This window comes from Pinus tabuliformis, chromosome 6 (assembly GCF_031772625.1).
Source record: "Pinus tabuliformis cultivar Carrire ecotype Pingquan chromosome 6, CPIR1, whole genome shotgun sequence".
Lineage (NCBI taxonomy): Eukaryota > Viridiplantae > Streptophyta > Pinopsida > Pinales > Pinaceae > Pinus > Pinus tabuliformis.
This window is the reverse complement of record NC_142292.1, coordinates 209210820-209233620: the sequence shown is the minus strand read 5'-3', so window position 1 is coordinate 209233620 and position 22801 is coordinate 209210820.

Sequence of the window (22801 nt, the reverse complement as noted above, 5' to 3'; positions counted from 1 at the left end):
TATCTCATTTAGATGAAAATCACCATGATGTCGTATTGGCTAGCAAGGCTCACCAAAAACGTGTCAAAGCTTAGTATGATCAAAACGTTAATCCTTGTTCATATTCAGAAGGTGACCTAGTCTTGTTCTATGATGAAGCTCATGACAAGTTAGGTGCAGGGAAGTTCAAACCCATGTGGCATTGTCCTTATATCATAAAATGTGTATTAGATAAAGGTGCCTATGAAATGGTTGATTACGATCGTATTCCTTTGGGAAAGCCCAGAAATGGTCTTTATCTAAAGAACTATTTTGCATAAAATTTTAGTGAAGATCTGTACATTATTTAGGGCTTTTTTAGGTATGTGTGACAGTTAATGTTTTTTACATTTTCTACCACTTATCCTGCTTATCTTGTTTTTACACTTGATTTGCAGATGTCGATGTTCTCTCATACTTACCTTGGCTTTGTTGATTGTGTTAGTCGTAGTACTCAGAATTTATCTTCCGCATCCTCGGTTATCTATTCACCCATTGATGAGCTAGCCTCTATTCATGGAATATGTCTCAGTCAAACAACAAACACATAGCGGAATATATCACAATCATTGAGTTATTAGCTGATGCCATCACATTTGGTATCCGACATTTGATCGTTAGGTTATATTCGTAGCTCGTGGTATACATTTAAAAGGTATCTATACAGTAAGGAGTCCAACCATGTTAAGGGTATTTTTACGAGTCCATATCATGGAAAGGAAATTTGATTACATTGAATATCAACACATTCCGAGATATTTAAACACATTGACAAATGCATTGGCAAATCATGTGTTAAATAGACATTTGCAACATTTGTAACTTAAAAACAATATTAATTCATGCATTGGTTGATATAAACATAGGTAAAACTTAGTAGATATTTCATTAAAATAGAGTTTGTATAGAAGTGTGTGTCTACAAAATATGTCATGTGAGGACATAAGGCCTTGTGGCCTTTTATTTTCTAAATATGTTGATACCAAAAAGTCAAAATGTGGTCCTATAAACTAGAATAGCTAAGCATGAGGATGCTCATGATAACAAACGATAGCATGGGAAAATCGGTGTAGCAAACGTCTGAGAGGCCCTAGAACACCAACTGCATGTCTGTGATATGCATGTGGAATGTCATCGATCCCAATCTTCGGGATGTTGGAATTCAACCTCTTGAGGTTATGCTCCAACTATGTCAAGATATCCTCCACCTCTAGGTTTATTGCCACAACTTCTATAGGTTGCTCACCTCATCTATCGAATTGTCTTAGCCCAATTGGTCGGGTTGGACCCACATCTGCACATGCATTCCGGATAATTAGCCTTTGAAGACAAAAAACACATAAAAATTTGAAAAATTGAAAATATGTCAAAATGAGGAATTCTTACCTAGATCACCCCACTAAGTTCCGGCTGGAAGTGGGATATCAGGATCACCTTTGTAATCCATCCTGGCATACAGAAAGTCCTCAATCAGAACAATATGCTGGCCTAACTAGTCAAAAAACTCTGTCATATACCTCACTACGGGTCCATCACCTCCATGGCATTCCATCAGTGCAACCCACCTCATCATACGTGGATCCCTGGAACCCCCCTCATCTACCAAAATCTTTTATGGTCGGAGGATAGGAACCATCTCTAGGGAAAAAGCAATAAGAATGGCACCATAACCGAAATTATTCAGTTTTCCATTCTTTCACCTAGTCAACTGGCCCTTCATATTCACCACCACTGCCTCACACCAGTTATATATCGTGGATTCTCAGCATTCCACAGTCATTTGCATCTGTGCCCATGTGGCTAGATGAAGGGAAACACTGCCACACAGTTTGCAATCAATGAAAGAAATGGTCCTTAAGGGTAAAATCTCGATGGTCTGATGATCCAGGTGGATATTGGTGGCCACCTGCCAAGTCCACCTCGACCCCCACCATTGTTTCTCTCAGCGTTTTTAGTTTCCTTAATTGTAGCACAACTTACTATTTTTAGCAGTTTTTCGGGTCCTGAACTTCCGGAGCCATTTTGAGGCCCTAAACGACGTTTTTTGGGAAATCTGGGGCAACATGGGTCCATGGACCCATGTTGCCTCCCAAAGTGGTAGTGCTCGGACAGATCTTTCTAACAAGCTATTATACGCGTCAAACAGAGATCGTATGCCAAAGTTACGACCCCGGGAAGTTGGTGTACCAATTTACCCAAACACGGCCCACAGTTTGGCGTTTCATCTTCTAGGGTTAGGTTTTGGAATGTTAATGGTTTTCCATTGTTTCTCAACAATAAATAGGCCTTCGAGCCTCATTGTAAGACAGTTCAGAGGCATGTAGCCACCACATCTCTTCTCAGAGATAAGCTACCATCGCCCTAGCTAGTTTATTTCCATCACTGTTTGTAAGCATATTTCAGTATTTTACATTAATGAAATGAAGACTGTATTATTTCCGTTGCATATTTGTGTTTATGGTTATCTCTGTAATTTGTTGCGTTCCTGTTTAAGTTTGGATCAGTGGTATCAGAGCGGTCTTGTTTTTCTCTGTTTTTCTTTGCATGTCCCCAACAAGGTCAGGATATAAGGAGTTAGGGCTTGAACTGGTCGAACCTTTGCAAGACCAGCCTCGCAAATCCCGATGGCCTCTCATGGCGGATGAGAAGAAAGACGAGGGGGCAGTAGATCCCATCAAAATCTTGCTCAAAGAAGCCCTCGAGCGACAACAGAACGCAATGATGGAAAACTTTGCCTAGATCCTTCAGCGGCTACCCAGAAGCGACACATCGGCTTCCAGCAGCTACTATGGAAATGCCATGCCCTTTAAGGTACAAGTTAATTTTGAAATCCCCATATTCGAGGGTCAGATAGACGCAGATGCCGTAGATAAATGGTTAAATCTGCTAGAGGGTTATTTTTCTGTTCATGAATTTTCGAGTCGGGAAAAGATTGTTTTCGCTCTTCTCAAAGCAGCCCCCCACGTCAAGGACTGGTGGGAAACCTACTGCGAGCAGAAGGATGAAAGTACTGGCTCACTAATTTCAGCCGCACCCACCTGGAATTCGTTCCGGGATGCCATCAAGGAGCAGTACTACCCTGTCGGAAGCTATGAGGATGAATACATAAAGTGGACCACGCTGCGGCAGGGAAGGGACCAAGACGTGCTAGAGTTCACCAATCTTTTCCATACCCTTCGCACAAAGTTGGGTATCAAGGATTCGGAGCAGCATTTGATACTCAAATACCGTGGCTGCTTGCACAAGTACATCCAGGAAGAAATACAATTCCTGATCATCTCCTCGCTTGGCGCAGCATACCGATATGCCGTCAAGGTCGAGCAGAAGTTTAAACAAAAGAAGCAAGACTTTGGATCTGCGAATCCAAAGCAGGGGAAAGGTGCCCCTAAACCACAAAACAAAGGACAAAGCCAAGGCGGGCAGCCCAAGATAACCCGCCGAAGTTACAAGCAAAGAACAACGCCGTGAAGCCGAAAAAGGACACAGGAAAATCGTGTGAGTTCCATAAGAGCTCCACTCACAACACAAGTGAGTGTCGGGCCAAGTAGTCACTGGCGGTTGAGCTAAAGGTTTCAGAATCAGATGCATGTTCCAAATCTGAGTCAGAACCCGATAAGGGGAATGATAAAGGGAAGCAGATCATTGATGCGAATCCCAACGCCACTGGTGCTACCGCCAAGATCCAGAAAAATGAACCTGAAGATCCAGAGGAGGAGGAGCGTCTCTTCCACTCCCAGATGTGGGTAAAGGGCTCCCCGATACAGTTCATTGTTGATAGCGGGAGTCAAAAGAACCTCATTTTGGCAGAGGTCGTGAAGCGGTTGGGCTTACTGACCACAGCACATCCACAACCGTACACCATTGGGTGGCTTCACCAAGGACGAGATCTTCGCGTGAGCCAGCAATGTCGCCTTCCATACAACATGAAACCCTTCACGGATGAGGTATTGTGTGACATTGCTCCCCTTGAAGTTTGTGATGTATTATTAGGATAGCCGTACTTGTGGAAGCGACATGCTGTGTATGAATCAAGGCCCCATGTTGTTATTATTACATTGGGAAATAAGTTGTAAAGGATACCAGAGGTAGCACCACCTACCGCCATCTCTTTGATTACTGCAAAACAATGCAGCAAGCTCATTTCCAAAACCAGGAAATTTGTTTTCCTGATGATACATGCTTAAGGAAAGAAGAAGACGGTGGCCGCGGCCTCCAGACAGGGCCCCTCTGTACGACAACTACAGATGGACAAGGTCGTGGAGGAGTACGAGGACATCTTCACCTCCCCCGCAGGGGTTCCTCTGCATTGTCAGGTCAAGCACTCCATCGATCTGACCCCAAGTGCGTCGCTACCCAATGGACCAATTTATCGACACTCCATTCTAGAGAGCGATGAAATCAAGAGGCAGATTCAGGAGCTCTTGCAGAAAGGTCACATCCATCCGAGTTCATCGCCTTGTGGGAGCCCGATCGTGTTGGTACAAAAGAAGGATGGGACGTGGAGACTCTGTATTGACTATCGAGCGCTGAACAAGATCACTGTTCGTAATAGGTACCCGATCCCGCTGGATTGATGACCTCCTGGACCAACTAAAGGGGGCGAAATATTTCATCAAGATCGATCTGAAGTCAAGATATCACCAGGTACCAATCGAACCCTCTGATGTGTGGAAGACTGCCTTCAAATCCAAGGAGGGCCTTTTTGAATGGTTGGTTATGCCTTTCAGATTAACAAATGCTCCTACAACCTTGATGAGGCTAATGGATGACATCTTGCAGCCATTCACCAACTCATTTGTAGTAGTATACTTGGATGACATTCTGATCTTCAGCCAGAGTTGGGAAGAGCACCTCCACCACATCCGACAGGTTCTCCAAACACTGCGGCAACACAAGCTATGTGCCAATTTGGAGAAATGCACTTTTGGCATGACCCAGGTTCAGTATCTGGGATACATCATTGATGAACAGGGGGTGCATGTGGATCCAGCCAAGATCCAAGTCATTCGGGATTGGCCATCTCCAACCACTCTAACAGAGCTCCGCAGCTTTCTAGGTCTTGCCAACTTCTACTGCAGGTTTGTGTTGGGGTTTTCTCATATTACTTGGCCCTTGAGTCAAGTCACCAAGGGAGGGGCGAAAGCAAAATTCTTTTGGTCTGAATCTCAACAGAAGGCATTCAGAGAGTTGAAGGATCGCCTATGCACGGCACCAGTGCTCGCGTTACCAGATTTACAACAACCATTTGAGGTCGAGACAGATGCCTCTGACTATGCTATTGGAGCAGTCCTTACTCAAAAGGGACATCCAGTGGCATATCACAGTGAAACACTTTTAGACACAGTTCGAAAGTACCCCACTTATGGTAAAGAGATGTATTCCATTGTACAAGCCTGCCGACAATGGAAGCATTACATTTTGGGGAAGGAAACGGTCATCCACACAGACCACCGACCCCTGCAGTTCATACAAACCCAAGGGAAATTGCTGAATGATCGCCATCAGAAGTGGTCTACATACCTGCAACAGTTCCACTTGAATATCAAGTATAAGAAGGGCAGCACCAAGAATGTTGCAGATTGCCTCAGTCCACCACCAATCATGTCGTTAACCACCGTGCTCAACTCTTGTGGGCACGAGACTTCTGATTGGCCACTTCTCTACAAAAGCGACCCAGAATTCAGCCACACATACGAGACACTCTTGGAAGGTCGGCATGTTCCAAATTTTCACCTCCAAGATACCCTGTTATGCCACCTGGGTCACCTTTGTGTTCCTTCAAGTGAGCGTGCCAAGATGATTTGGGAAGCACACTATAGTTGGGCTGCTGGGCATTTCGGGGTCGAGAAAATAGTGGCAGTACTGTAAAATTATTTCTATTGGCCGAATCTTCGACAGGATGTTGGGAAGTACATCAGATCATGTACTGCATGTGCCATTGCCAAACCGACCATCAAGAAGCATGGCCTCTATACCCCGTTGCCTACCCCTAGTCGACCTTGGGAATCCATCTCCATGGATTACATGTCAGGCCTTCCTTCCACTAAGCATGGAAATGACTATGTTTTTGTGGTCGTCGACAGGTTCTCGAAGATGGCCATTATGGCGGCCTGCAAGAAGAATATCACAGCAGAAGCCACTGCTAAACTCTTCTTTGAACGAGTGTGGGTGCACTTTGGGATCCCACAGTCTATCATCTCAGCTCGGGATAGTCGGTTCCTCAGCACATTTTGGTCCAGTCTCTGGTCAATGCTGGAAACCAAACTCACGAAGTCCACAACCTTCCATCCTCAAACTGATGGCCAGACAGAGGTTGTCAATAGGATGATTGTGCACATTCTGTGCATGTATAACTCAAAGCATCCACGCACATGGAACAAGAGCCTCCCCTATGTTCAACACAGCTACAACCGAGCTCTTCATAGCTCCACTGGCCATAGCCCTTTTCAGGTGGGTTTGGGATTCCAGCCACTATGCCCCATTGATGTGGCCATGCCACTTGCAGCTACTCACATAAATTCAGATCATGTCCAGTCCAAAACAGATAAGGCCACCAGATTCATTGAGCGCATCCAACATATTCGCCAGCAGGTCCATGAAATTCTGGAGAAATCAAATGCCAAGTACAAGCAGCGACATGATCAACATCGGGTGCAGCACAAGTTTCAGGTGGGCGACAAAGTCTGGTTGCATTTGCAAAAGGAACGCCTTATTGGAGCCTATCGGAAACTGAGACCACTCCAATATGGTCCTTACACCATTACTAAGGCTATGGGAGACAATGCATTTGAGCTCAGCATTCCCCCATTCCTTGGCTTGCACCCAGTGTTCAATGTGGACCGCCTTCGGCCATACTTTCCACCATTGCTAGACACATCCGACATTGTAGAACAGCTCACACCCACAGAATTAAATCCAGATTGCATGGAACAAGCTGCAACTGATCGGATCATGGACACATAGATCAAGAACACTCGCCAACAAAATATCCAACTGTATCGAGTTGTCAAAGCAGGCCAACTCCTTCACCAGTGCAAGTGGCTCACCAGGGAACAAGTTCAGCAAAAGTTTCCTCATCTCATGGAGGAACTCAACGCAATGGGGACCATTGCTTCCTAAGGGGGGAGGAATGATCCAGGTGGATATTGGTGGCCACCTGCCAAGTCCACCTGGACCCCCACCATTGTTTCTCTCAACATTTTTAGTTTCCTTAATTGTAGCATAGCTTACTATTTTTAGCAGTTTTTCGAGTCCTGAACTTCTAGAGCCGTTTTGAGGCCCTGAACGATGTTTTTTGGGAAATCTGGGGCAACATAGGTTCCAAAGTGGTAGTGCTCGGACAGGTCTTTCTAACGAGCTATTGTATGCGTCAAACGGAGATCGTATGCCAAAGTTACGACCCCGGGAAGTTGGTTTACCAATTTACCCAAACGGGGCCCACAGTTTGGCGTTTCATCTTCTAGGGTTAGGTTTTGGAATGTTAAGGGTTTTCCATTGTTTCTCAACAATAAATAGGCCTTCAAGCCTCATTGTAAGACAGTTCAGAGGCATGTAGCCACCACATCTCTTCTCAGAGATAAGCTACCATCGTCCTAGCTAGTTTATTTCCATTACTGTTTGTAAGCATATTTCAGTATTTTACATTAATGAAATTAAGTATTATTTCCGCTGCATATTTGTGTTTATGGTTATCTTTGTAATTTGTTGCGTTCCTGTTTAAGTCTAGATCATCTGAATGTCAATTCTCCCATCCTTGGGTGGTGCACCCCTACAAAATCATCGTAGATACCCATCAGTAGTATCTCCCTACTTCCTCGATTTGAATAGTGAAAGGTTTGCTCCCCGATGAGACAACCTAGTCAAGAGGTAGATTTTATCAGCGTCTGTAGAAATTTTGAATAATTTAACACATATTCACAGAGATTATCCTGATCATACAATTATAAGCGGAACATGTATAATACATAATCTCCTCTACGTTGATCATCAATTTATAGAAGCAGAAACATTCACAGGCACACATAGAAGCATCAATCAAACTCATAAACACAGTATGTATCCCGGGGAAAGCATCTCGCTAAAAAACCCCACACTATCTGTATATTATATTGATTGAGTCATGTAACATTACACAGCATAATACTTCTCACAAGTATCTCCACCTCTGTTACACACAATACAGCTCAGATCTGATCTCCAAATCTCTTCCACTGCTTGCCTGCCTCCACTGCTCAATACCTGCTCAAGAACTGATGAGAATAGCTTCCCAAAGTCGTTTTTCACCTGCAAAATAGTCACTCACTCTTTGTGGACGTGAGCAAAGGCTAAAATGTGGGCCAAATATGTGAGCAAACTCATTGGCATACTCAATCCCTTGATTGTGCAAGATCTGATGCACAACTATAGTCACAACTGATAGCAATCTGATTCTCTACCACTTGTCCCTGTTGAACTGAACATGCACTGACATGCAACTGAGTTAACTGATGTATTCTTTAGTTATATTATGAGTTAATAATTAGTTTAACAACTCATCATTAGTCTATCTGCAGTTAGACTAACTACAACTAGTGTAACTAAGTCAAACTGAACACAACTCCATCAACTGTACCTCCAGTCCACTAAACTCAACTTACTTGAGTTCTAACTGAAGTCATGCATGCAACAACTCAACTGACTCATAAGAAAAGTGTATTTCCTTCTGACAGCTGCATGTGCCACCTCTATAGCTCAAACTAAAGTGCTCCAAGAGAATAAGATCAAGTTTATAGTCCAAATATTATTGTGAGATAATAATATTTGACTTTTCTATTTTTGACAGCCAGTCTAAAAATAGACTTTGATCACTCACACTTTCATCAAAAATAGAAGTCCACCTATTTTTCCCAACTTGATCAATCATCCATAAACATAGACATGATCCATATGTCTAAAAATAGACATAGTCTAAAAATAGACTTGCGCCAAAAATAGCCTGCGGGCCCACTTAGTGAAGGCGACTCTTTTCACTAAGCTCCATCATCTTTTTGCAATCTCAACAAGAATTTCTTGTTGCACACTTTTCAACAGCGTCAATGGTAATGCAATGATCGACAATCACAAAGAACTATTCCTGGACATTCCAAGTCTTTACCAGCCACGTCATCAAATCTACCTAAGTTTTCATCCCAAGGATAAGCTAGTATTTCAGGAGGCCACAAGTCCTAAGAGCCTGCATGGTGGCCGGATTTTCCAAAGCTGCCAAATCATTGGCTTCATGTCCTCTTTCCCTCCACTCCATTTTGAGCAATCAAATGACTTGAAATGACCATTTTAAAGCAATTAGAATCATTTTAAAAACTCATCTCATATTTTTTCTAGCTCAAAACTTGTTTATAAATAAATCCCCCATTCTTGAGAAATTGCCCTTTTATGGACAGGGTGCAACTGCGCGGTTTTTTCCTACAAAATTCCGCGCAGTCTGTGATTTTCTATGTGGAAAGTTTTATCGGCCTGCACATGCCTGATTGAAAACAAACCTGTGCAGGGCCGAGGGTGCATTTTTAAACAAATTTTTTCTCTAGAAAAATAAATGAAAACTCAAAATGAAATTCTAAATGGATAAAAAGCTAAGTTAAGAAGATATCTTCTACTTGGAAGAAATGGTGCGCGATTTCGTCCACTGGTTGGAAGTTTGGTGGTAAAAACTCCTCTCTCTGGTCTGAAATGGTAAAAATACAAATGGTGAAAATAATTTACTTTTTCCTACTTTTATAAGTTTTTGGAGCTAAAAAATATTATTTTTTATGTTTAAAACCTTTTTGAGCAGTTATGATGAGTTCTTGAGTTTAAATGTGTAGGATCCATTACAAAGCAAACATGAATCATTTTGACATTTTAGCAAACTTTTTTCACTTTTCATGCTCTTAAAAAATTACGAAAAGTGAAAATCTTGGAGTCTTCTTTTAAGCCCTTTTCAAACTCTTTCAAAATGAAAATATTGTCAAGTAGTCGCTTTTTCGAACTCGTAAAAGTAAATGAACAACCGTCCACTCAGTATAAGTTTACCCCTTTTACGGTCTAAGCTAGGACTGCTTACGAAAAAGGTATGTGTTGACTGAACATGATCAATAGAGTTATCTCTTGTATTATTTTATCCTTTTTCTGACTTGATAGACTAAACTGATGAAAAAGAACTTGATGGAGTCTACTTATGTTTTTATTCTCACTCTTAAAAATTGAAAAACGTTGAGATTTACTTTCTATGTGCTTGTTAAACTTTTACGGTAAAAGAACTGAATGAGTTTCCTTTTTGCGTATTTTTCAAACTCTTCAAAGAAAATGACATCGAGTTACAGTCTCCTTTACTGGACTCATAAAAAACTAAATATTATAGGACCTGTTAGCCCTGAGGTGTTGATCCAAATAGATCCAAAACACTCTCTAAGTCTTCAAAATCTTCTTAAAATCATTCAAAAGATCAAAACCGTCGCATAAGGGGAACCTTCAAACAAGCGGAAAAACACTATTGGGAGGTGAAAAACACAAGAAAACAGTGAAATAAGGCTTAGCGGAGGCTTACAGCAAAAATCATATCTGGCCAATCAACGGTCCAAATCTGATCAGCAAATCGCAATCAGAAAACAACAATAAAGTGCTCACCAAACAGCCCGGGGTTATCGCGATATTCGATTGCGATCAATTGCATCGCGATATCGCAATCAGAGAAACATAATGGAGCGGGGTTTATACCTATATATATGTGCGATACGATTAGCCGGACCTGATAACATTATAAACCATATTCGATATGATTTGAGTTCCGGGAAACAACAATTTCCTTTGTATTAATGTATTTCGTTTATCAAACGAAATACAAAGGATAAAGCGCCGATGCGATAAACCAAACCTGAAAGGGTTTCTTAAGGCTATTGTATGTCATTTCAAATCCACCCAAGGCCATTTTTACGAGATTTTTAGTGTTTTAATGTATTTCTAAAATACAAAGGGACAAGCCATTTGTGACACACGATAGCGACTCACAGGCGGACCCAATAGGAGAATAGACTAGATTTGAGGACATTTGAAGTTTGGGTGAACAATGTTTTTGGTAGATTTTCATAGTTTGAATGCATTTCTGTGTGTTAACAGAAGTGGTTGTTTCAGGGATTTCAAAGGCCCGATGCACTCATCTATTGCAGAATAGGTGGCCACCTCCCCTTAAGGCATTATGCAATGATTATTTAATGCTAGAAGAGGGATTCGAGTGGACAGAGGCCAAGAGACAGAAAGCCGAAAAAGGGAAAAAGCCACAGCATGATGCAGCCGAACCAACAAAAGTGATCATGGAGCATCGCTGGCACGAGCGAGCTACCTGACAGTGCGGCGAAATTACCAGAATTTGGTTACTATGTTTGTTAGAAGACATAGGGGATAGATTAAGACATCTCGAGCCTCAGAGGGTTCGAGAGCATTGTAAAAAACCTATAAATGGCTGAAAGTTCGAGGTAATAGAGGTTCAAATTTTGGGACTGTGGATACTTTGTTCCTCCCAGCATTTCATCTTCATTCCAATAATACAAGCTTCTTTTGTTGTTACATGTTCAATCACCATCTTCTCCTCTGTTCCAAGCTTGCACTTGAATAGGTTATTCATGTTTTCTTCTGTGTCTAATGCCAGATAATTGTCATCTTATCTCTGCGTTGATAAATTAGATTTGCAAGCTTCATTTACTTTCTGTAGCTAGCCATTCATATGTGTTTATATATGTATCTGCTAGTACAGTTAGGATTCTCCATCTATCCATTGAATCTATAAACTATTGAGCATTAGGGGTCTAAAGCCTTGTCATGCTGAGGGTGTTCATGCATGTCTTGAGTGAAAACAGAGTTGAAATAGTCATCTGACTTGATCCAAACCCCAATCCATTCCAATAATTCAGAGAACGATATTGAAGATTTATATGTTACCAGGTATCTCCAAGCTACAACCTAGGAGAGTTTCCTGGAGTGCTAATAGGACCCGTTAAACATATCGGGACCGAACCATTCCTTCTAAGGGCTCATTAAAAATACATCGATGGATTCATCAGAAGGATGACCCTACACTCAAAGCATATGTTATCCTCCCCAAGCTTGTAAAAAATAAAGAGGTACTTGCCAGTAATGGTGGGGGTGAATAGGGAAAAGATGTTCATTTTACAGTATCATTTTTAAAAGATAGCATGTCTCTCTTGAACACGGAACTCTGTCACAATCATGTCTGGGTTGGGAAATCCATGTTCCTTACAGTTAATCAAACCTCATTGAAAGTCTTCATGGTTTTGGGTATTATTGTTAAGTCAAATGTTTCCAAGTCATTGTCGTGATGTTATGTTTTCAAGAGAAGTTCAACCTCAGTTCAAAAAACCTTTGCAAATTCTATGAATTCAATCAGAGCGGCCTTCCTTGAGTCAATCCTTGCAAACTATTTTCAAAACTTGACATTATGTTTCGCGTCGTAGGATTTCCTATGATAGATTGCTTACTATCGACTTCAGCTCATTATCTAGGAAGTTGATTTAGAAACCTTCAGTACCTTGAAGCTTGCATGCCTTAATGGCATGTTTCTCACTGTCGACGAGAGGTTATCATCATTGGCATTCGATCAAACGATTCTACGAGTGTTCGACTTCAAATCACCTATTCGCACTTCATAGATTGTATTGAGAGTGCCTTGCGAACCATTGTCATTATTTGTGGTTTATCTCAGACTTGTTAACGGTTCACATTATTGACTAGTAATCAAGTGGTTTCTGTCAAGCTATAAAAAGGGTCTCTTTCACCTCTAATTACCTCACATTAGTTTGTCAATCCAGGAATGTTTTGTTATTTCAAAGAGTGTCTCAGTTTGAGGCTATCATTTGCCAGAGTAATGCTAGTACTACAGTGCTCAAAAATACAAGAGTAAACAGATGCTTGTTTACAACAAACTACTTCAAAAGACTAAACCACACATTCAGAAAACTAAGCAATTTATCATTCAAGGGTTTAGTAGCAGTAACTCATCCATTTGTAAACTGATGGAACTAAAAGAAATCAGAGAACAGATCGTGGATCTAGGAGCCGGACAGCAAATGTCAGTGCTCACTACAACCTTGGATCGTTCTTCACAGCAAAATAACAAATGACAGGAAATGGAATGACGGATAAGAAATGGAACAACAAATAAGAAATAGAATAGCAAATCTGAAATGGAACAGCAAACAAGAAACTGTAACAACAATTAAGTCTAACAAGCAGTAACACCTTAATTTACAAGATCAAATGCACCTACAGGAATCAAATGGCAATCCTCCACTCTTAAGGACGAATTGAAAAACACACAAAAATGGAACAACACTGATTAATGATGAATTATAGAACAACGCTTCAAAACCATATATGCACACGACACACCTTAATAGTAACCTGATCTTGGTAAACTAGTTATCAATCTCAGTTATAAAGATTATGACTATATTTCAGAATGGAACAGCAATGTCTATATACTCAACAATCGCAAAGAACATAATCGCTAAGATGAATTCCATAATATCAATGAATAAGTGCACAACATAGAGGCTCCGTAATTGAACAACAACAATATTCTGTAAAGACCGACAATATTATATCAACACTTAAAAGAATAGTGATACATTGCCAAGTTAATGCAATAGTTCTGTCTTTAGAAACTTTAACAAATCAAACATAACAGAGCATGTGATGTAAACTAACAAAACATATCAGATTACCAAATAATGCTGATAAGCAAACCACGCATAAACCAAACATAATAGTACAGGAGCAAGTGTCCTCCAGGGTCGGGCCCTTAGCCTCCAGGGGTACACCGCTTGAAGTTATTCCAGACTCAGAGATGAAATAGCAACCGAGTTTGTATTAATGCATAAGACGGAATTACAGTAGATCAGTTCTCAACGAGACTCGATGATCAAAGTTTCAATCTTGAGAGAAATTACATAAAACATAAAACACTCGACCGACCCCCTGAGCTAACAATGCTGCCCCTTTTATAATGGTGAAGGCGGAGATGTCTAGGTGCAAAAATAGTTAAAGCAGCGATCCCTCAGGATCAAAGGATCTTGAGGGATTCGCCAAACCGTTAGTCCTCAGTCATCTCTTTTCCTTCTTGCACCGAGCTGACATCTCCACTTCCTTTCCAGGGATGATTCGCTTTGATTTGTTTTGCCTTGTTTGCATATGGTTCCCCGTCAAAGGGACAACGGTTAACCTGGCCTTGTTCTTTCCTTCAGAACGACAGTCTTTCGTTTTCCCTTCTTTCTGCATAAGAAAATGACAATTGTCAGTGTTTTCGCTTTGCACATTAATCTCACAGGTTTTATTACAATTCCTTATCATTTTCCTAGTTCACGATGTAAAAGGTTTGTAAGTTCTAATGAAAAGATGCTGAAATAATTACCAAAAGCATACCTTCTTTAGTACTCCACACACCCCCCTGCTTACCCTTTTTCATGCCCTCATGAAAACATTGTAGTTGACATGTAAGGCAGTGAGAGAGTAGGCTGGAGATGGAATCTCATGTGGAGGTCTACAACCATGATGCATAACTAGGTGTTCAAAGAAATGGCCTGTCTGACCCTCAGGCATCTCATACAGGGCTTGGTACCCAGGTGCAGGGTGCCAAATAATTGGACTCTGGAACCTATATCCTAACCAGGATGGCCCTGCCCTCAAAATGACTTCGCCATAGAGGTGCAAGCTGTTGGCGGCTAACTTAAAATTTTCATACTTAAATGGATCCCTGAGTTGGATATTCGGATTAGAGATCTGATATCGAAATTTAGCCGCATCAATGGCAAGGTATTTAATAGTGAAAAAGTATTATATTCCTTGCTAATTGATTGCTGTGTGAATGGGTCCCAATGCTTCAATTACACCTGGAGTCTTCATGAGGTTCCTATGTTCTCTCCACAATTGTACTGGATCCCTAGGCTCAGCTCTTACCCACAAATCTAATCTGTTTTCTTGCCTTTGGAAAGCATTATAGGCTTTAAGCCATTTAATTTGATTAACCCCAAATGAAATAAATGCCTACAATTGGATATCCCCAACAAAAGGGCCAGGGTTCAGCTCGGTCTCCTGGTCTAATACAAGGTTATGTAAATAAAACTCACATAGTAGTCTTTGAACTTTTACCCTGTAGTGCTTACAGCAGTTTCTAAAATCATCAATGGTATTAATTTATATGGGAGCATCTGCTTTAACAGCCTTTATTTTCAATTGCAAATATCATTCCATTAAAAACAAGGCATAATTATTAGCAGGGGCTTTACATGCTAGGACGTCACTGTACAAAGAACATAAGGTATCCATCTGCTTGATAACTATATCTAACCTATGAGTTACCTTCGCGACTTTTTCTTCTTCCCTTCGCCACCCTTCAAAGGCCTAGCTTTCGGATAGATTGACGTTCCTAAGCTGTTGTTGTAGCTCTTCATACCTTTCTCGAGGGACCGTTTGCTCTATGAGCTTTTCTGCTGCTTGCTGGGCTTGCGTCAAACCCTCCTGTAGGGTTACCGTTCTCGGATCTCTTTCCCATGCGGCGGTGGAGACCAGGAGTTTTACCTGAATTTTCCTATTGCGTTGTCTTGCGTTCATGGCCCTTATCACTCTCGAGGGTGGTGCCTCTGTCTGAATTTCCTTATCACCGATCAATATATCATCCGTTTCTATCTTAACATGGGTATCAGTCAAATGTTGTTCCTTTTTAATTTGAACAACAGTCTGCTTCTCAACAACATTTGGAACAACAGCCCGCTTTTCAACAGGGTTTTGAATAGCAGGGTGGACTTTGGTCCTCCGATCCTTTGTCTTGAGGGGTTTTTCTGGAGTAATTGCATGTTTCCTTCCCGAAGTCCTTTTTACCCTTTTCCTTGCTTTCAAAATCCTAATCTGCTGTTGAAGTTGAACTATTACATTCAGTAGTCGTTGCTGTTCTTTCCGTAATTTCTTAATTTCCTCAATTTCCTTAGAAGGAACAACAGATTGTTCACTGCGGTCTAGACTATGATCGATTCCCTGATTTTCTCTCTGGGGTGCTTCTTTGTTGCTCTACTCTGGCTGCTCCGAGGCAAGAACCCTACCTGGTTCTGTTATTTCTTGGGTGACTTCCTTTTCTGCACCCCCTTCCTCCGGAGTTTCCTCTGGTTTCGTTTTGCTAGGAACGGATTGTTCCTGTTCTACATCTCCTGTCATGTTTTCATCATGAACAGGCTGACTCTCCTCTTCTACTTCCTCTGCATGTGATTCTTCAGGTGCATTTCCCTCCTGAGCAGAGTGTTCTTTTGGTTCTTCTTCAGCATGGAGGTCTGATGGGCTGGAAGATTGGCCATATTCGCCCATATTGGCCAAAACTTTGGCCAATTCATCTTCTCTCAATGGATCATGCACTGGGCTTCCTTCCTACTGTTTCGTTTCCTCCTCTTGCTCAGTTTGCTCAGTTTCTTCCTCCATTTCTCCTTCCTCGTTTCCCCGCATTACTTTCTCATTGTCTTCTCCTTCCAACCGTGGGGGTTGCTCATCCCGTGTATCTTCTATCTCTACTGGTTGGCTAGTATTTCCTTGGGGCTTCTCCAGCCTCTCTCGCAGCCATGCTAGTCGAACAGATTCCCTTCGTTTTTCTGGACGCTCAGGTGTACTGGTGGCATGTTTACGTTTTGGGGATGGTGTGGTCAATCCTCCATCTATCATGGCAATTAGCTCTTCCTAGCTGCTCTGCTGCTGGGTAAGGCTATGGCTGACTATTAATCGTATCAACCCATGATGACTAACAACTGATTCTACATGTTGTGCCTTTTTCATGCTCCGTGCAACATCATGCAGTAATGAATTCAAGAATGCAGGTAAATTTACAGAGCATTTTTGTTTTAACACAGCTAAAAGTTTAAGGTGTCGTGGTCTTACCACGTCTTTTCTTCCTTCATAGGTGATGTAGCTTTGAATGGTCTTTGCCAATTCCGCCCACGGTTCTCCTAATGCTGCTGGCAGAACCCCCTTTCCTCTAATTGTTAGGTTCTACCCTTCCTCCTGGAAGGTTTCTATAATCTTCTACAATCTCTCATTCTTTAGCGTCCATATAGGTCTAGTGGCTGGCAGTCCCGAGACCTCTACGATTATGTCATCGGTGACTGCTATGTGTCTCCCCCTCACTGTTGAGTGATCCTCTTGCAAATTCTGCAAGAATTCAATTGCTACAGTCTCTTTGGATTCCTGTAGGCAATTGAGATAAGTTAGCCACCCAACTCTTGCCAGGATTTCTCGTGCAGCATCAGAGACTGTTAACACCTGCAGTTCTCTCTGAATCGATATTCCTCCCATGTTTATGGTTTCGCTATAAAATCTCAGATTTTTGACAATGGAACGATAGTTGTTCACGCTGTTAAAACACAGAGAGGCCGACAGACGCAAGACTCGCTCAAAATCTAATGCTGCAGAGTATACAATGGAAATGGCTTAGGAATAGCAAGTCATGCAAAAAAATAAAAAAATAGTATACCGTTGAGCTGTGCTATTCCCAAGTACATAGTTTCCCGAATAGCAGTCTGACACGTCATCCAAGGAATGATGAGGTTAACCTCCCCCCCGCAATGTGATAGGTCGTCCCGGCCGTCAAATAAAGGAGCAGCGTGCTGTTCTGTTCTGAAGCAGAGTCATAAAGGAACAGCATATGGCAATATGCTATGTTTACAAAAGTGGCAGATTACCGAAATCGAGGTTTCAAGTTGGATCGCTTAATACGTAAGAGACTTTTGTGATCTGATGCGAGGCTGGGAGGATAGGACATCTGCCATACATACCGAGTCTCATGCGGTCATTGTCAATTGTTTTGTCATAATTGACGATAATAGATTTACATGCGTTGTATGGTTCGGAAAATAATATACATCCGTCTTATGCGATTGATTACTAAGGTATAAGAAACAAAAGGGTGCTGATAACTACCTATTGGTGTAAATAATGTGACTTCAATACCATTAACAGTGCTCTGCTGCCGACAGGTGTCCATAACCTTGGCAGAGTTGTTTATTTCACCCATGGAACCATGATCCTTTGTGTATGCTTAGGAAGTGTTGTGTGATGTCAAAATTTAGGCCATTATGTTGGCTTGGTAACCAGTTAGTCATAATTTCATTCATAAGGAAGGAGCGAAAGGTGGGCAGGCCGGCTCGTGATGAGACCTCCTGTTCCAAGGATTCTTTATTTGATATACCTTTTGTACCATATCCCTGGTGTGGTGGCCATAGTGGGAATGCCACTTCACTTTCTTCCTCATGATCATGGTAGGCTGGCTCTTGGTGAGACCCCCTATCCTGCATTTGACAACTTTATATAAGCAAGTCAGTTTGCTCTTTTTTCTCTTCTTTTTTTCTTTTTCATAAAGTACTATCCCATTTATACACAAAGGGTGGTTCAAGAGTCCTTAAGAGTAGGAATGGTGGAAGAAGTCTTAACATCTCAATAGGAATATATAAACCCTTTGCTCTTATTCCTGAATAATAATCAAAGAGGATTAAAAAGAACCAACATGATAAAGATAACCAATCAGAGCGGAGTTAGTGAAACAATGACATCAAAAGATAATGGGTAAGTGTGTCCTTCCCTCTGTCCTTTTACCAATTCAGAGCAATTTCTTATAAAAATAACGATTTTATAATTCACCTGATTTCAGTAATGTTGTGATTTTGTATCCATTGCATAAGTGCATAGCTGTATTCCAAAAGACTTGAAAGAATAGGAACAGTAAGCATCCTTAATTTAAAACAACAAGGGGAGCAAGCATAAGTAAAAGGAATACAAGGATGTTGTTATTTCTAATAGGAAGAGCAAAAGAATACAAGTGGTGTTCCTTTTGGAAAAAGGAACATCAAAGATCAAAAATGCAAGGAACAACAAAAAAAACAAATGTTGTTCCTTTGTAAAAGGAACAGCAAAAATCGGAAACAGTGTTCCTTTGGAAAATGAACAACAAAAATCGGAAACGTTGTTCCTTTGGAAAAGAAACAACAAAGACACAAATGTCGTTCCTTTGGAAAAGGAACAACAAAAATTGAAAACGTTGTTCCTTTGGAAAAGGAACATCAAAACACACAAATGTCGTTCCTTTGGAAAAGGAACAACAAAAAATCGAAAACGTTGTTCCTTTGGAAAATGAACAACAAAGCACATAAATGTCATTCCTTTGGAGAAGGAACAACAAAAATCGAAAACGTTGTTCCTTTGGAAACGGAACAGCAGAACGCAGAAATGCCGTTCCTTTGGAAATGGAACATCAAAAATCGAAAATGTTGTTCTTTTGGAAAAGGAATAGCAAAACACAGAAATGTCATTCCTTTGGAAAAGGAACAACAAAACATCCAAATGCCGTTCCTTTGGAAAAGGAATAGCAAAAAGCAAAAGCGTTGTTCCTTTGGAAAAGGAACAACAAAAAGCAAAAATAAAGAAAAAGAACAAAATTAAAGCAAAATGACGGCTGATCCAAAAGGTGTTGTTCCTTTGAAAAAGGAACAACAGAAAATAATAAAATTACTGCTGCTACAAAAATAATTCAACAAAACAAAGAAATTATGTACAAAGTGTAGAAAGAAACAAATGACTTAATGAATCGTAGGTGAGGAAGATTTCTCTCCCTCCCCCAAAATTTCCATATCAGAGTCTTGGCATAGCTGCTGGCAAAAGGACTCCCGAGTGAGTGGTTTGCGATAAAGACGAACTCGGTGGCCATTCGCCTTGAAGGCATATCCGGAACCGTCAATAGTGATTAGAGTAAGAGTACCATTGTCATGTACCTTCTGGATTTCGTATGGTCCCAACCAACGAGTTTGAAGTTTCCCGGGAAAGTCCTAAAACCTGGAATCGTACAAAAGTGCCCTGTCTCCTTCGTGGAAGACTTTATTTTTAATGAGAGCATCATGCCATTTAGCTCGTTGCTATTGGATAAGTGCAGTGTTTTGGAGTGCAGAGAGCCTGATTTCATCGAGCTCATTGATCTACTGTAATCGATTAATCTATGCCTCAGTTAAATCTAAGCCAACTTCCTGTGTTGTTCGCAGTGTTTGGATTTCGAATTCTATGGGAAAAATGGGTTGCTTGCCAAACACTAATTGATAAGGTGAGTAACCAGTGGTACTTCTCCATGTTGTTTTGTAAGCCTACAGTTCCTCTGGTAGTCTAGCAGCCCAATCACGTCTATGTGACGCAATTGTTTTTGTTAGGATTGCTTCTATTATTTTATTGCTACTTTCTACCTGACCATTTGCCTGTGGGTGGTATGGAGTAGTGATTTTGTGCTGGACATGATAGTTTTTGAGTGTTGCAGCTATTTTATTTCCAGAAAACTATGGTTCACCGTCTGTAATTATATCTCTTAGAAGGCCATAACGCCTCTGCCTCAACCCATTTGGTGAAATGTTCTGTTGCCACTAGAATATATGTTTTCTGGTTTGAGGGTGGGTTAATTGGTCCGACAAAATCAAGGGCCCATCGTTCGAATGGTTCAGTGACTAACTATGGGTTCAAGGGCATCTCATCAAACTGACCAGGGCGTCTTGCTCTCTAGCAACTGTCACAAGCTTGGACGAATTTCTTTTCATCTTTGAAAATTGTAGGCCAATAATACCCTGTTTGCAGCACCTTATGTCCAGTTCTGCGATTGGCGAAATGTCCGCCACATGGTCCATCATGGCAGGCTTTTAAATGTCGAAGATTTCATCCTCTCGAATGCATCTTCTGATATGCATATCTGCCCCTGTGTGGAACAGGTAGCCTCCAACCCACGAGAATCGAGCACTCCTCTGAATAATCTATTTACACTCATTAGGCGTTAGATGTTTCGGTAGTTTACCTACTGCTAGGTAATTGGCAACGTCAGCATACCAAGGTGTTTGAACAGTAACAGCAAACAGATGCTCGTCTAGAAATTGATCTTCAATTGTTGCTGCATCGATTGGCTTTGGCATTCTTGAGAGAAAATAGGCTACAGGATTTTCTTTTCTAGGTCGATCCTTGATTGTAATATCAAATTCCTGCAATAAAATCAGCCATCTAGTTATTCTTCCATTTGTGATAGGCTTGTTTACTAAATATTTGATGGCAGAATGATCTCTATACAAGATAACAGGGTATCTAGTAATGTAATGTCTAAACTTATTAATAGCATGTATTATAGCTAACAATTCTTTCTCAGTAACAGTGTAATTTAATTCAGTAGGGGATAAATTTTTGCTAATATAATAAATTGCATATGGTTTTTTATCCTCTTCCTACCCAAGGACTGCTCCAATGGCTGTATCTGAGGCATCAGATGATATCTGAAATGGAAAATCCCAATTTGGTCCTCAAAGGACTGGGGCTGTGGACACAAGCTTCTTTAAATTCTGGAAAGCACGTTCACATTTTTCTATCCAAAGAAAATCAACATTACCAGTTAGTGCATATAGAGGTGCAGCAATATGCGAAAAATGTTCTATAAACCTCTTATAATAACCAGAAAATCCAAGAAAACTGCGTACCTCCATTTGAGTGGTAGGAGTGGGAATAAGAAAAATTATTTGGATTTTGGCTGGGTCTACCTGAATGCCAGCTGCTGAAATATAGTGTCCGAGAATAAGTCCTTCAGTCATCATCATATAGCATTTTTCATGGCTTAAACAAAGCCTGGTAGCAATGCAGCGTTGTAGGACTTTTTCCAGTGTATCCAATGCTGGATCGAAATCGTCTCCATATGGTGTAAAGTCATCCATGTATACTTCAAGTCCTTCATTTATTAAGTCTGCAAAAATGCTGAGGATAGCCCTTTGGAATGTGGCAGGAGCATTGCATAAGCCAAAATGTAGAACTCTGTAGGCAAATGTTCCCCAAGGACAAGTAAAAGTGGTTTTGTCTTGGTCTTCAGGGGCAATCTGAATCTGATTGTATCCACTAAAGCCATCCAGGAAAGAAAAGAATTTCTTTCCTGCCAAAGTGTCTAATACTTGGTCGATGAATGGGAGAGGGAAGTGGTCTTTTTGTGTTGCTTTATTTAGTTCTATGTAGTCCACACAAATTCTCCATTTCCCATTCTTTTTTGGTACCACCATAAGTGGAGAGACCCATTTACTATCAGAGATAGGATAGATGAAGTTGACATCTAAAAGTTTTTGAAGTTCAAGTTTTACCACATCTTTTAGATGAGGATTAAGTCTCCTCTAAGGCTAGCGAACAGGTCTCGCATCTTTTTCTATGTAAATGTGGTGTGTACATAATTGAGGGTCAATTCCTTTCATATCAGGATAGTCCCATGCAAATGCTTCTTTATATTTCCTCAACAAATGGATGAGCTTCATTTCTTGTTCGGAGGTGAGGTTGGCATTAATGTTTAAGGTTTTTCCCGGTTCGATTTCCACAATTTTACTATTTGCAACAGAGGTAATAGGTATCGTTTGATCATGTGTATCTTTAAGAGGATCTTCTTCTAATTCGTTATCGAATGCTGCCTCTATCATGTGACACTGTGCGGGTTCTGAATTCAGTTTGGCTAATAAATTATTAATAGCATCTTCCTCTGTCTGATCTTTAAAATCAAGTGCCTCTTGTATAGTTAATGGAGACCTAATGTTATCAATAATATATGTTACAGGGTGCTTATTAGTTTTGATCATTGTGACACTTGGCTATGCTGGAGGATATAAGGATAAGTTCTTGATATTGGCTCCCCTCGTTATGGTCATATTACCTTGTCGGCAGCCAATATAGGCATCGGCAGTTGCAA